General features: G+C 47.1%; 1 pseudogene across 1 annotated transcript; it reads right to left on the bottom strand.

Moving 5' to 3' along the window:
• Window positions 1-9977: 9977 nt before the first annotated feature.
• Window positions 9978-12656, bottom strand: LOC309872222 (cAMP-dependent protein kinase catalytic subunit alpha pseudogene; annotated as a pseudogene). Its single transcript has one exon. The product of its transcript is annotated as a cAMP-dependent protein kinase catalytic subunit alpha pseudogene (transcript).
• Between the last annotated feature and the right edge of the window lie 1075 nt (window positions 12657-13731).

Below are 13731 nucleotides of genomic sequence, written 5' to 3'. Positions count from 1 at the left end.
CTGCATTGTCCAGTATGGCAGCCACTAGCCATATGTGGATGTTGAGCACTTAAATTGCAGCTGGTCCAAATTGAAATGTTCTGTTAGTATGAAATACACATTAGATATTGAGACTTAGCACAAAAAAAAGAAGATAAAGAAGAAGATATTTCATTAATAATTTTATATTGATTAAATGCTGACATGATAATATTTTGAATATACTTGACAAATGAAATAAATTGCTAAATACAATCTGTTTCCTTTTCCTTTTAAAAATTTCATCACTAGAAGATTCTAAGTTACGTGTGTATTTTGTGTTATATTTCTATTGGACAACATTAGTTTAGAATCTTATGTAACTAAGCTATCAACCCAAAGATATAGATTCAATTATAGTATTGGCCATTCAATTTCTTAACTTCCCTTTATGGACTGCACCTTTTTTTTGGTGACTCGACCCATCACATGAACCCTTGTTCTCAGAAAGCATGTGTATAGTTCACTACAAACTTATCCTTACCACTCATGCCTCCATCTTCCATGACTCCTATGACCAGTCACTTAGAGCTTCTGCCCCATTGTTCAGAGCATCAGGTCCTTTCCTGCTCCTGTATATTTGCACATCATGTATCCTCAGCTTTTTTTTTTTTTTTAAGATTTTATTTATTTATTTGACAGAGAGAGAGAGAGAGAGAGAGATCACAAGCAGGCAGAGAGGCAGGCAGAGGGAGAGGAGGAAGCAGGCTCCCTGCTGAGCAGAGAGCCTGATGCAGGGCTCCATTCCAGGACCCTGAGACCATGACCTTAGCTGAAGGCAGAGGCTTAACCCTCTGAACCACCCAGGTGCACTGTATCCTCTGCTTTTAATTTTTTTTCCTATAAAGAAACTCTTAACCATTCTTCAACATCCAGTTTAAATCCTGCATCCTCTTGAAGTCCTTGTGGAAGACCCCAGGCAGTATTGCTGGATCTTGCCTCTCTACCTCCACAAACTCCCAGCCAGAATACTTTACTACATCTGAAATTGCCCATTTATTTGTCTTATCCTTTACTAGGCTGGGGGCTCTTAGGGCTATGTCTAATTCATTTTTGTAATGCTGGCACCTGGGATACAACAGGGAATAAGAAAAAGTCCTTGCTTGCATGAAATAAATATTCTAATACAGGAGACAGAAAAGAAACAGTGTTGTAAAAAGTCAGATAATAATGAATTTTGCGAAGAAAAATAAGGAGGGAAGAGAGTGGCAGTTATGCTTTTTTTTAAAAAATATTTTATTTATTTCTTAGAGAGAGAGAGAGATCACAAGTAGGCAGAGAGGCAGGCAGAGAGAGAGGGGGAAGCAGGCTCCCTGTTGAGCAGAGAGCCTGATGCAGGGCTCAATCCCAGGACCCTGAGATCATGACCTGAGCCAAAGGCAGAGGCTTAACCCACTGAGCCACCCAGGTGCCCTGGCTTTTTTTGAGAGACCCGAGCAAGTGTGTGTTCAACATAGAAGAGTTGCAAATAAATACACGATGCATGAATAAAACTCTTTTTACAGAAAGATGCCTCCTCTGACTGAGCCCCTTCCACATCCCAGTCACACTGCTCTTCCTTTCTTGCTCCCGAAAGGAAAACTCATTCCTGCTTCGAGGCTTTTGCACATGCTCCTCCTCCTGTCTGTCATGTTCTTCCCCTCAGTCTTGGCACAACTCCTGCCTTATCATTCATGGCTCAGCTGAAAGATCTCACAGAGCCTTCTGACTGCCTCTACTCTCTGCCCCTCCCTGCCCCTGTCACTCTCTCAGACTCTACTTGGTATCCTTTATAGTACCCACGACCCTCTGGAATTTAAATGACTCTGCACTTGTTTCCTAGTTCATTATTAGTACATTCAACTAAGATAGAAATGCCAAGAGAACAGTCTTGTGTTGTTCATGGCTGTATCCCTAGCAGTTAGCACATAGTAGAAGCTTAACTGAAATTTTACGAATGAGTGAATGGCCCATCTATAATGACCCTAAAGGCCAAGTGCCGTCACTAAGGAATGGAAATATGCTCTGATCTCTCACCGGACTGGTGCAACAGTGGCTCCTTTACTTCGAGGGCATTTGGATGGTGGCTTGGAACCTGCCCTGCTGCATCAGCAGACCTAAAAGGCAAAACAGATACTATGAGACAGTGGAAGTGAAGGAGGATCCAAGAGGTCAAAGGAGTTTTCTCCTGTTCCAGACAGGGGCAGAGCAGGGTCAGGGAATGAACAAACCCCTGGGGACATGTGGGTGGGGCTGGAGGCTCTACTTAGTCCCCGGCATCTTTGATCACTTCACTGACAGTTCTGGGCCTTGGTTTCCTCAGCTATAAATGGGGGAACAACTGCTCCCTCCCAAGCTAGTAACTTAAGAACTATACACTGAAACGAGACTGTGGAGGAAGTGGGCATTACATCAGCTGATCCCCATTTGCCTAGCCATGTCTCCAGAATGGTGGCCTAGTATCAGCGGAGTGAGGGTATTGGTCAGGCTGCCCCACTGACATTTACTTTGGGTGAATCTGGGAGCCGCATTTTGAGAGCTTTAGGATTCATTCAGATTAATTGCCTCAAGCTTCCTACTTCATCAGTAGTGAGCTCTGTGTCAGTGGAGGTATGTGAACAGAGGCCAGAAAACTGCTTGCTGGGAGAGATAATTTAAAGGAACTTTAGAAACTCCAGCAGTTAACACTTGGTAGGATGAATGAGTCTTCAGTGAACAGAGGAATAGTCCTTTCAGTCCAGAAATTCTGCTGGTTTTCAGATTCCCATTGGGGGCCTCAGCTGCCTGCTTGGCTTCTGGCAGACCTGGAAACTTTGGGTGCTGGAGATAGAGTCTACTGGAAGGAAGCAGTCTTTGGGCTAAAACCAGGCCAATTTTCTGCTCATTATGTAACATCCATTCTAGAAGGATAAGTAGAAATCAGGCAGCTTTTTTCCCCCAGAGAAGCTCCCATTTATAGCTCAGCTTCTCTAGGCTTTTGGGGCCAGAATGGAATTGAAACCAGCATGTATTTGGCTAGTGATGGAGGATTTCTTTTTGTTGTTGTTGTTGTTGTTTTTAAAGATTTTATTTATTTATTTGACAGACAGAGATCATAAGTAGGCAGAGAGGCAGGCAGAGAGAGAGGAGGAAGCAGACTCCCTGCCGGGCAGAGAGCCTAATGTGGGGCTCGATCCCAGGACCCTGGGATCATGACCTGAGCTGAAGGCAGAGGCTTTAACCCACTGAGGCACCCAGGCACCCCATGATGGAGGATTTCAATGGTCAGTACAGGTGGAGTGCTTGACCCTGGACATGGGACCCAGGACTCCCTCAGTAAGCAGCAGCTGAGTTTATGAGGAGCGAGTTAGCAGGAACCATTCTGCCTTGTTGAGGATGGGAGAAGTGTTAGGGGAGAGGAGATAAAAGTGAGGGAGAAGTCTAAGCTTTCTCCTGGGGTCTTCCTTGGTCTTCTCACTACCAGCACTTACTAATCAGTTAGTTAGTCACTTACGGATTCAAGTTATAAAGACATGAATTAATGAAGGGACACATCTGAAAGACAAGAAAGTATGCAAGAGTCAGGACGAGGGTTCCACCAATGGAGTGTGAATATTCAGGGGGCAGTCAAGGCAAGTTCTCTTTCTAAGACAATCTATCCTAGAGAACAACCAAGCAGGGGGTTGGGGGAACAGACTGCCTGGGGTCACATGTCAGTTGAGCTATGTGGCAGCTCTGTGACTTAGGTAAGTCATTGGCCATCTCTGGAACTTTTTCTTAAATGTGAACAATGGACATCATACTGTTATTTAGAATAAGAGATTGTTTGGAGGATAAGAAAATTCATGAAAGATCTTTAGCACAGTGCCTTTGTGCTTAATGAATATTAGCTGTTCATTTTATGATTACTTATACTTATTTTAGAGATAAGAAATGGAGTCTTGGAGAGTCTTATCAGCTTATCTCATCACCCAGACTCCGATTTTGACTTTAAATATTAAATAATATCTGTAAAGCACTTTACCAGTGCTGGTTGCGCAGTGAGAGCTTGATAAATGCCACTTCCGCTCTCCCCAGCTCTCCTTCCTGGAAGATTTCCTTTTTAAAGATTTTATTTAAAATCTTTAAATTTGGGAAGGGGCAGAGGGCGAAGGAGAGGCAGACTCCCCACTGAGCAGGGAACCCAATGTGGAGCTGGATCCCAGGACCCATGAGATCATGACCTGAGCCAAAGATAGACGCTTAACTGACTGAGCCACCCGGGCATCCCGATTTCCTTCCAGTTGATTAAGAAGATGTGGTCCACCAAACTCTAGGTCTCAGACTAAAAAACTGAAGTAGTCTGGGTTTGTATACTTACTTTTGCTTCCAAATGATGGATTATCAGGTCTCCCAGGACTCTCTCTACGTTTTCCACAATAATTTTTTTCATTGGGGTGACGCTAAATGAAGAATGAAAGCAGAACAGATTAAATTCTCCCAAACTCTCCTGTATTTACGTCACTTATGTGCTTAGCTGACCCCACGTTATTTAAGCCTCCTGTTTCCAGGGCATTCCATGACCCAACCTTGCCCTTCCACTGCAAACTACCTCTTAGGGCTCCTTAAAATTAATCTTCCAATTGAAATCACCCTGCCTCATCATTGTTCCCCATGACCCCCCTTCTCCTTGCCTATTTTATTCTCTCGTCTGGAATCCCTTCTTCAGCTTCTATCACCCTTTTAGGTCCTGATCACTCTCTTTCTGGCACTTTCCTGTTCCCCTTGATGAGGGAACAGAAGGCATGGTTAGGACAAAGCAGAGCTGACACCCCACAACGCACCCCCCCACACACACACACATGGGATATATGTGACATTCCTCATGCACTCCTGGCTGCCTTAAAGCTAAGGAAAGGAAAAACAAATAGTTGATTTATAGAGATCACAATCCTGCAGGACATGAGTCTCCATTAGTTTACAAATGTCTTAGCAATTTACAGGAACAAACCATTTCTGTCAATAACCTAGCTTCCAGAAGGAAATGTAGATACAATTAAATGTACTTATCATCTGCAGCCCATAGCTAGGTACTTGAAGCAGGCAGAGTGTACTGTTTGTCCAGGAAGATCCCAACTATCTTACTGTTACTGCCTTATTAGAAGGAAAAACAACCTTCACTTGACAAGGGCAAGTGTTCCAGTATCCTGTGAGTCTTTAACATATGAAAGTACCTCCCTTTTTCCTTACCTCCCCTAATCCCACAGTATATAATCAGCCACACCAAACAACCCCGGTGCAGCAGCTCTTTCTGCCCACGGGTCCTGTCCCCATGCTTTAATAAACTACCATTTTGCACCAAAGACATCTCAAGAATTCTTTCTTGGTTGTGGGCTCCGGATTCCACCCCACTGAACCTCATCTATATTCCAAAACCACATCACTGTCATTATCTAATACGACAACAAAACTTTCTTCCTTAGCCCTATGGTCATGCCTTCATGGCAGGAGTATTGTAATGTCATTCTTCTGTTGGGGGAGAGGAGAAGGAAGTAGGGAAATAGCAATATAGTATGTCTTCAGATTTTTGACTCAGTCCATGATCCTTATAGGTAAGGGTAAATCTCATTCTCGGGCAAAGTGTTGCTTTATATATAAATCGGCTAATCTACCACTTTTGGCCTGAGGATTCAGATGTCCTTCAAAGGAAAGACTAGTTTTCTTCAACATCTCAAAGGGCACGGAGCCACATTGACAGAATTTCCCCTGGGGGAAATGGTTGTGAATCAAGGGTTAAGTTATCTGGAACAGGACAGGACGTCCCCAGAGGTCTAAGATCTCAGAAAGGATTTCACACTCAGATCTTTCTTGAGTGAGCAACTGGGAGATGAATCAGAAAGAATTAACAAATGAAAAAGACCCAGTGTATAATAGGTTGGTGATGACTGTTGGGTTCAGTTAATCATGGACATGAGCCTAAATTTTTAAAAAGTCTTATAAAAGAAGATAGTAAAAAAGAGATTATAAATTTAGAAGATAACACTTAGTAAAAGGGCAAACCCCTGAAAACAGTTACTCTGAAGAGAAGGTGTCACAGACCAATAAACAGATGGTGAAATCCTTGTTCTACTGGTAGTCAAGAGAATGACATCTATGGGATTTTCTGCTGAAAATCCTTACTAAGGAGAGAAGTTGTAAAAATGAGAATAATTCGTCCAGATTGACTATGGGGTAAAATTTGACCAATGCCAGTGAGAGTTCTATGTCAGTTCTATGGTATTTGATAAGGGATTTGGAATGTCTTACAACTATGACATACCTTCAAGTTTAAAAGTCATAAAACTGTTTATACTCTTTCAGTAATCTTAAGAATCTATAAATTCCTGCACCAAAACGTTCAGGATTACTTACAGTAGCAAAAAATTAAGAAATAACCTAAATGTCAGCCAATAATGGAGTAAGTCTACTTTGTTTGTCCTCGATACTATTCAGTGAATCTCTTTTCATGTCCGTGGAAATACAATTTTCATATTAAACAGAAATTTAAAATGACATGAAGTTCTTTTTGTAAGACACGCATCCCCAGATGCACAAAAGGCTCATTGGAGAAGGGATTGTTTTGCTGATGAGGTCTTTCCGGTGAAGTCTCATTGGGGCTATGTCCCAACCAGTGGGATGCAGAGAGAGAGAAACAAGGAGAACTTACAGATTTTTGGACTAGATCCATACAGTGTCAGGTGTAATCCTGCAGTGTCCAAAGACAAGTCTGTCTTTGCTGTCTACACCCTTCTCCAAATAAAGCTGGACTCTCATATCTATCCGTACGTGGAATATGTAGGGATTAAGAGCCAGAAACCTGTGGGAGGGAAGAACGAAGGCTGGTGGAAGAGAGCAACAGAGCTTACTTTCCTGCCATTTGTTTCCAGAATGAGTGTTCTCACATGTTTGCACAGGCCCTCGAAATTACCCTGTAAAGATCATTTCCCCATTTCTCAAAAGAGATGATTCAGGTGAATGAGGATGGCTTTCTCCAAGTCGTGCATCCAGCCAGTTGGAAGCCAGGCAGGTCGTGTTCAGGAGCTATGTCTGGCTCCGGGGACAGTTAGAAAGGAAATGGTGGATTCTAAGTATAGAATCCTATCAAATTTGAAAAACTGTGACTTTGTTGGAAAGTACTCTTCTTGAGTTCACAAATGCCGTTGCCTCCAGGGCCAGGCTTGAGCTGGAAATGGGTAAGGGAGACCATTTGAAATGGATAAGGGAGACCATTGAGAAATGGATAAGGGAGAAATGGATAAGGGACTGGTTTTACAGAAAGGGGGTGACAGCTGGGATGAACGAAGAAGGCCTGTTCTCTCTGAAGATACACTGTACAGACCAAAGAAAACACATCCGTGCACAATCTCTAGGCAATGGTGCCAAGGGGCATTGGGGTCTAGAGCAGATTCTGTGTCATTGTCTTAAGTTGTATTCAGTCAGGGGAGTGGGTTCAGGAAATCCAAATAAATGAGGGTGGGGCTCTCTGTATAAAGCAAAGAGAGGAAACTGGCTCAGCCTGCTCTGTTTTTCCTAGGGAGGCCCCAGCTTGGAGGCATTCAAGTGTTCCCATGCTCTAAACCGACCATAGAGAGTGGCCCAAGCCCAGAGATGGAGGGTGTGTTTGCCCCAACCACACAACGAGACTTCCACTGGACACCCTTTAGTTATGGCTGCTTCTCACACCCACACATCAGTGCGAATGTGGATGGAACTGTACAAAGTGTTCCTTACTTTATTTGTATGGAAAATGCCAATGGTATCCATAACTTGACCCCTTTGAAGTTAGGGGGGTTCTCAAGGTAGATCTGGAGGAGTCAAAAAGTCTGTGATCTGTACCCTGGGTGAAAAAACAGCACAACAGGGAAGGTTATGACTCTAGCGGGAGGTGGACCCCACACTGTGCAAAGGCAGGTCCCCTGCAGAGCAGAAGCTGGACATATGCAAAAATGGTTACTGACTCATTATGTAATTTATCGCATAACTGTTACGCTCAGGGAATCTGGTCCTGAGCAAAAAGAACTTGTTGCCTTAATGCATCACAGAGTGGTCATGTCTAGCAGGCTGGAATAAATGAGTGAATAAATAATGAGTAGAAGACAAAGCTATAGACAGCTTGGGCAGAGCATATATGTGTAAAACAATAAATGCAGTAAGTGAATGCATACAAAATGTGTCAGGTGATGGGTGCAGTGAAGAAAAAGCCTAGCGGGTTCAGGTGAAGAGGATGACACTGGGAGGAGTGATATTTTAGAGCGTCAGGGAAGGCTTCTCACAGCAGGTAACACTGGGGCAGGGTCATGAATGAAGTTAGGGTCATGAGGACAGCTAGGGGAAGAAGAAAGGGCCAGGCAGAAGACAGAGTAAGTGCATAGGCCCTGAAGCTGGAACAGCAATGGGCTCGGTGTGACAGGTGGGTAGGGGGGAGGGGAGAGGGCCGTCCGGGCTGGGTCGCAGGGGGCCTGTGGGCCCATGGTAAGACCTTTGGGTTTGGTTCTGAGCAACTTGAAGACATTGGGGGGTTTGAGCAAGAGAGTTCCAGTGTCTGGCTGACTTCTTAGAACGAGGCTTCTGAATATGGATGGAACAGAATGGAGTAGGAGGAGGCTTGCAGTGGAAGCAAGGGGACCTGGGACCATTACTCATAGGGAGTTGATGGTGGTTCAGACCAGAGGAGGTGGAGAAAATAGTCAGAAGCCTGGCTGACAGGGTGTGTGGAGAGGCTGCCTGGGGGAGTGAGTGAAGAGAGGGGCATTGGATGGTGTCAGGATTTTAGGTCAGAGGGACTGGACGGGTGGAGTTTCATTATCTAAGATTGGCTGGGCTGGGGAGCAGCAGGCTGGTGGGCGAGTAGGGGGTGGGAATCAGCAGCAGTTTTGAACATACTAAGAAGAGGGACCTGGGTCTTCTAAGCTCTGGTGGTCAGGTGGCATCAATTTTTGTGATTGCCACATTGTTACAACAGAGGTTGTCCAAACTGGTACTGTTGACTGGGGACTTAGTGAGGGCAGGGAGCTGTGTAAGCACGTTTTATTTCACTTAATATTTATGACAGTCCAATGGGGTCAGATGCTATAGTTCCCCATGTAACGGGGCAGGAGTTGAGTCTCGGAGAGGGGAAGAGACTGGAAGTGAGCAGCCATTCTCTTCCCAGAAAAAATGACTGAAACTGTCTTCAGCATCTCCCTAGCTTCTGTCTCTACCCCCAGTAGGAATTTCTCTCCACCAGTGGGTCTTAGCCCATTGGAGTGGGAAGGGCTGTTAATTGAGGAAAAGCCTTCTGTAGAGTCAAGAAAATGCCAGGAGGGTGCTCATAAACCAACAAACCAGGACAGTCTGGACATGGGGGGTTCTGATCTGAGACCACTCACATAAAATTAGCATCTCCGTTGGTGAGCAGGCCACCCAGGATGTGGTTTCCTCTTGCAAGGCTGAAGACATTCTTCAGTGACCCCTGGAAGTCAGTTGTCTGCAGGGCAGAGAGAATGTTCGTACCAGGGAGTCCTTGTGTCAAAGCTGAAAAACATATCCGCCCCCAAACCCCAACATTAGACATTTAGATGCCAAAGATTCTCAGATGTAGCCTTGACCTCTGAGCATGTCCCATGTGTGGATCTTACTCCTCATTCACCTAGTTTTCCTGGCCTGCTTGGTGTTGGGCCAAGTTCCAGGCACAATCATTCAGCAAATATTTGTAGAGGCCTGCTGTGAGCTAGGGCCATGCCAGGCTGCACCTGTGAGAACAGGCAGCACTCTTTGCCTTCGTGGAGCTGGCATTCTGGTGGGGATGAGAGAAGAGAGATGATAAAGTAGCGAATAAAGGGACGTGCGTGAGTCAAGTGCAGATAAGTGCTATGAAGGGGCTGGTTTCAAAATATTCAAGAACCCGCTGGGCACAGGCACCAACCAATCAGAAAGGACATCAACCATAGCTCTGTAGCCAGGTCCTGTGGTTCCTGGGCTCTGCCAAGTATTGACTCATTAGATTTTTTTTTTTTTAAACAAAACTTTATTGGTAATAGTTTTCAAATATGTTTACAACAGCACACTGTTCAAGAGGAAGTCGCGTCCTTCACAGCACACAGGTTGAATTGCCCCGTGCCCACCCGGGGCCCCACCCCAGGCCTGAGAGCTCCTCCTGGATGGGGAGAAGTTATGAGAGGGACAAATATGGGGATGAATGGGTGGTTCCCCACTTTTAAGAGAGAAAAAAGCACAAATTGGTGGGGGAGAAAGGGTGATGGACAGCTGACAGCTAAGCAGAGGAGGAGCGCCCAGGATGGGAGGAGGGGGGCGGAGGCTGCTGGGTGAATAAAACAGGCAGCCCCTCCCCAGAAACCCTGGCCTTGAACCCGGGGCCAAGAGCGGGAGGAGGGCTTTGCCTTCTTTTGCGGGGGTTGCCTTCCCAACTGAGCAGAGAGGAGGCTGGGCATTAAAATCTAGCTGAGAGTAAAATCAGAGTTTGGGGGTACTGTTGGTGGGAGGAAAGATCTGGGCTTGGGGCTCCCCTTCTATCTTTTTGGGGGACAACTCCTTTTTGGCAGGGAGGGGGCAGCTGCTTTCTAGGTCTTGGCCGAAGCCCAAGGTGAAGAAAGGTCTGTTGGGACAGAAGGGGACAGGGGCTTACTTCCAGGCTTGCCAAGGGAACCCCCAGGGTAGGGGGGAGGTGGACAGAGGAGCAGAGGAGATTAGCAGCTTGGGGCGGAGGTCTGGACCCCAGCTCCTTCCTTTACAAATTCAGTCTGCTTCCCAGCCTTGTTAAAATGGATTTGGGAAGGGGGAAGTATGGGAAGGGTAGGGGAAGAAAGTGGGGAGGCACTGGTGGAACTTAAAATAAGATTATACTTTTTTTTTTTTTTTTTTTTTTAAATTCTAGCAAGCAGCCCACCCAACAGGTTACTAAAATCTCTCCTTTCCAGGCATGACTGCTCTGAAGAGAAGGCTGGCCTTTCCTTCATTTGCCCTTAGTGGGTGATGCCTGTGGTTTGGGGAGGTGGGGATGGAGTTAAGTTTGGGCCCCTCTTTTCACACCCTGTCCCTGAATACACCAGCAAGACTTGGTCTGACTGGAACATAGATACTCATTTAAAACAGGCAGAAGTGGGCTGGGTCAGGGGCTTCTGGGGAGGGGGAAGGCAAAAGCGGTGGGGAGGGGCAGGAGGGTGAGGGATTGAGGGAGAGCAGCTGGTGTTTCCATTCCTCTGAATATCTGGCTTCTTGCTCCCCCTACCCTGGAGGGTGGGGTGGGGGTGAAATTAGATGCAAGGAACTCTGGGGCCTTCTGGCTGTTCAATCCAACCCTCCCACCCCCCCACCAAAAAAAAAAAAAAAAAAAAAGAGAGAGAGAAAGAAAGAAAACCCATGGGGGCACAGGCACACCCCTAAAACTCAGTAAACTCCTTGCCACACTTCTCATTGATGGAGACTCGGATCTCTTCCTCCTCATAGTCGTCAAAATTACTCGTGTCCCCAGGGCCTTTAAACTTTGGTATGAAGGGAGCTTCCACCTTACTCTGGTAGATGGCGATCCAGTCAGTTGTGGCAAACCACTTGTGGTTCTTGATATCATTAACCCCATTCTTGAGGTTCCCAAAGCGTTTGGTGAGGTCCACCTGCAGCAGGTTCCGCAGCAGATCCTTCAGGTCAGAGCTGAAGTGGGATGGGAACCGCACCTTCCCAGAGACAATCTTCTCATAGATCTGGATGGGCTGGTCAGCGAAGAAGGGCGGGTAGCCAGCGGCCATCTCGTAGATGAGAACCCCTAGGGCCCACCAGTCCACAGCCTTGTTGTAGCCTTTGCTCAAGATGATCTCTGGGGCCAGGTACTCAGGGGTCCCGCATAAGGTCCAGGTGCGGCCTTTTACACGCTTGGCGAAACCGAAGTCTGTCACCTGGATGTAGCCCTGCTGGTCAATGAGGAGGTTCTCCGGCTTCAGGTCCCGGTAGATGAGGTCAAGTGAGTGCAGGTACTCGAAGGTCAGGACGATCTGGGCCGCGTAGAAGCGGGCATGCGGTTCACTGAACCTTCCGATCCGCCGCAGGTGCGAGAACATCTCCCCGCCAGGCACATACTCCATGACCATGTATAAATTCGAGTTGTCCTTGAAGGAGAACTCGAGTTTGACGAGGAACGGAAAGTTGACCGCCTGCAGGATACGCTTCTCATTCAGGGTGTGCTCGATCTGTTTCAGCTTCACTACCTTCTGTTTGTCGAGGATCTTCATGGCAAAGTGGTTCCCGGTCTCCTTGTGCTTCACCAGCATCACCCGCCCAAAGGAGCCTGTGCCGAGGGTCTTGATTCGTTCAAACTGATCCAAATGGGCTGTATTCTGAGCAGGATTTTCCCATTTTTTAAGAAAATCTTCTTTGGCTTTGGCTAAGAACTCTTTCACGCTCTCCTGCTCGCTGCCCTTCTTGGCGGCTGCGGCGTTGCCCATCGCGGCGACGGCGGCCGGGGCCGGTCCCGGAGCTGCGGCGCGGCGGGTGCTGGCGGCGGCCGGCGGCCCAGGAGCGCGCTGGGCGGCGGCGGCGGCCCCTCGGGTTGGCTGCGCTGGCTGCGGCGCCGCGACCCCCGCCCAGCCCCTGCTTCCCGCGTCTCTCCGCGCCCGCCCGCCCGGGAACCTCAGCCCAAGTCCGCTGCTGCTGTCCGTGACGCCCCCGCAGCCCGCCGCTCATTCTCATTAGATTTTTCTTGATGAGGAGGCTGGAGTCCTGGGGCAGAAGGTGAGATGGTTGGAGTGATGAGGGGCATCACTTGGGGAGTCTCTGAGCAGGGGATACTTCCCAGGGAATTTAGAAAAACGTTTCATTATTTAATTTGGCAGACAGAGATCACAAGTAGGCAGAGAGGCAGGCAGAAAGAGCCGGGGGGTGGGGTGGGGCGGGGAGCAGAGAGCCCGATGTGGGGCTCGATCCCAGGACCCTGAGATCATGACCTGAGCTGAAGGCAGAGGCTTTAACCCATTTCATTATTTTAACCACCACAGCCATACATGTATCCTGTGAAGCTCTTTCTGTCATGAGGGAAAATAAAAGACAGACTGAGGAATTGATAGTATTGGGTGAGGGCAATAATTCATGCAAGGATGTCAAGGAATGTTTTCTGCAAAGGCAACATTCAAGCAGAGACTTGAAGGAAGGGAGGGAGCCATGTTGATAGTTAGAGGAAGAGTGTTGCAGGCAGAGGGAACAGCAAGTGTTAAGGTCCTGGGGTGTGCTCAATGTGTTGAGGAGGCTACTGTGGCAGGAGGGGAGCCAGTGAATGGGGAGTGGTAGGAGAGAGGAGCAGGGGCCAGTCCAGCTGGGGCTGGGCCTTTTGATGGTGGTTTTTAATAAATAGATCAGGGCAAGGAGATAGGAAAGAGGGGAATCTTGGGAGAACAGTATTAAATATAGTGATGTTGGGATGATCAGAGCAGCTAATGATTCATCATGTTAACTCTGTCCCAGGCATGATGCTAATTAGAACTTAACCTACAATGGCTCACGGTCTAGACTTTTAGGAGAGGCCTATGGTTCTGACAAGGCCAGGTGTGACCGAAGGCAGGGCAGTCTCACCATTGGTGATCTGGAAAGAAGCTCTGGATAGGGCCTCTTGAGCAGAGGATGAGGCGAGCAACCCACAGAGGAAAATGAAAAAGCCAGAGACCTTTAGCATCTTGGGTCAGGTACCTGTGGGGGAGCAGGCAGAGAGGGTCACCTGTGGGATCATTCTCTGAGAGGGTCTCCCCAGAGCTTGGG

Source organism: Mustela nivalis (genome assembly GCF_964662115.1).
Source record: "Mustela nivalis genome assembly, chromosome: 8".
NCBI classification, from domain to species: domain Eukaryota; kingdom Metazoa; phylum Chordata; class Mammalia; order Carnivora; family Mustelidae; genus Mustela; species Mustela nivalis.
Note: the sequence above shows the minus strand (reverse complement) of the source record. Positions and strands in the feature narration are given on the sequence as shown.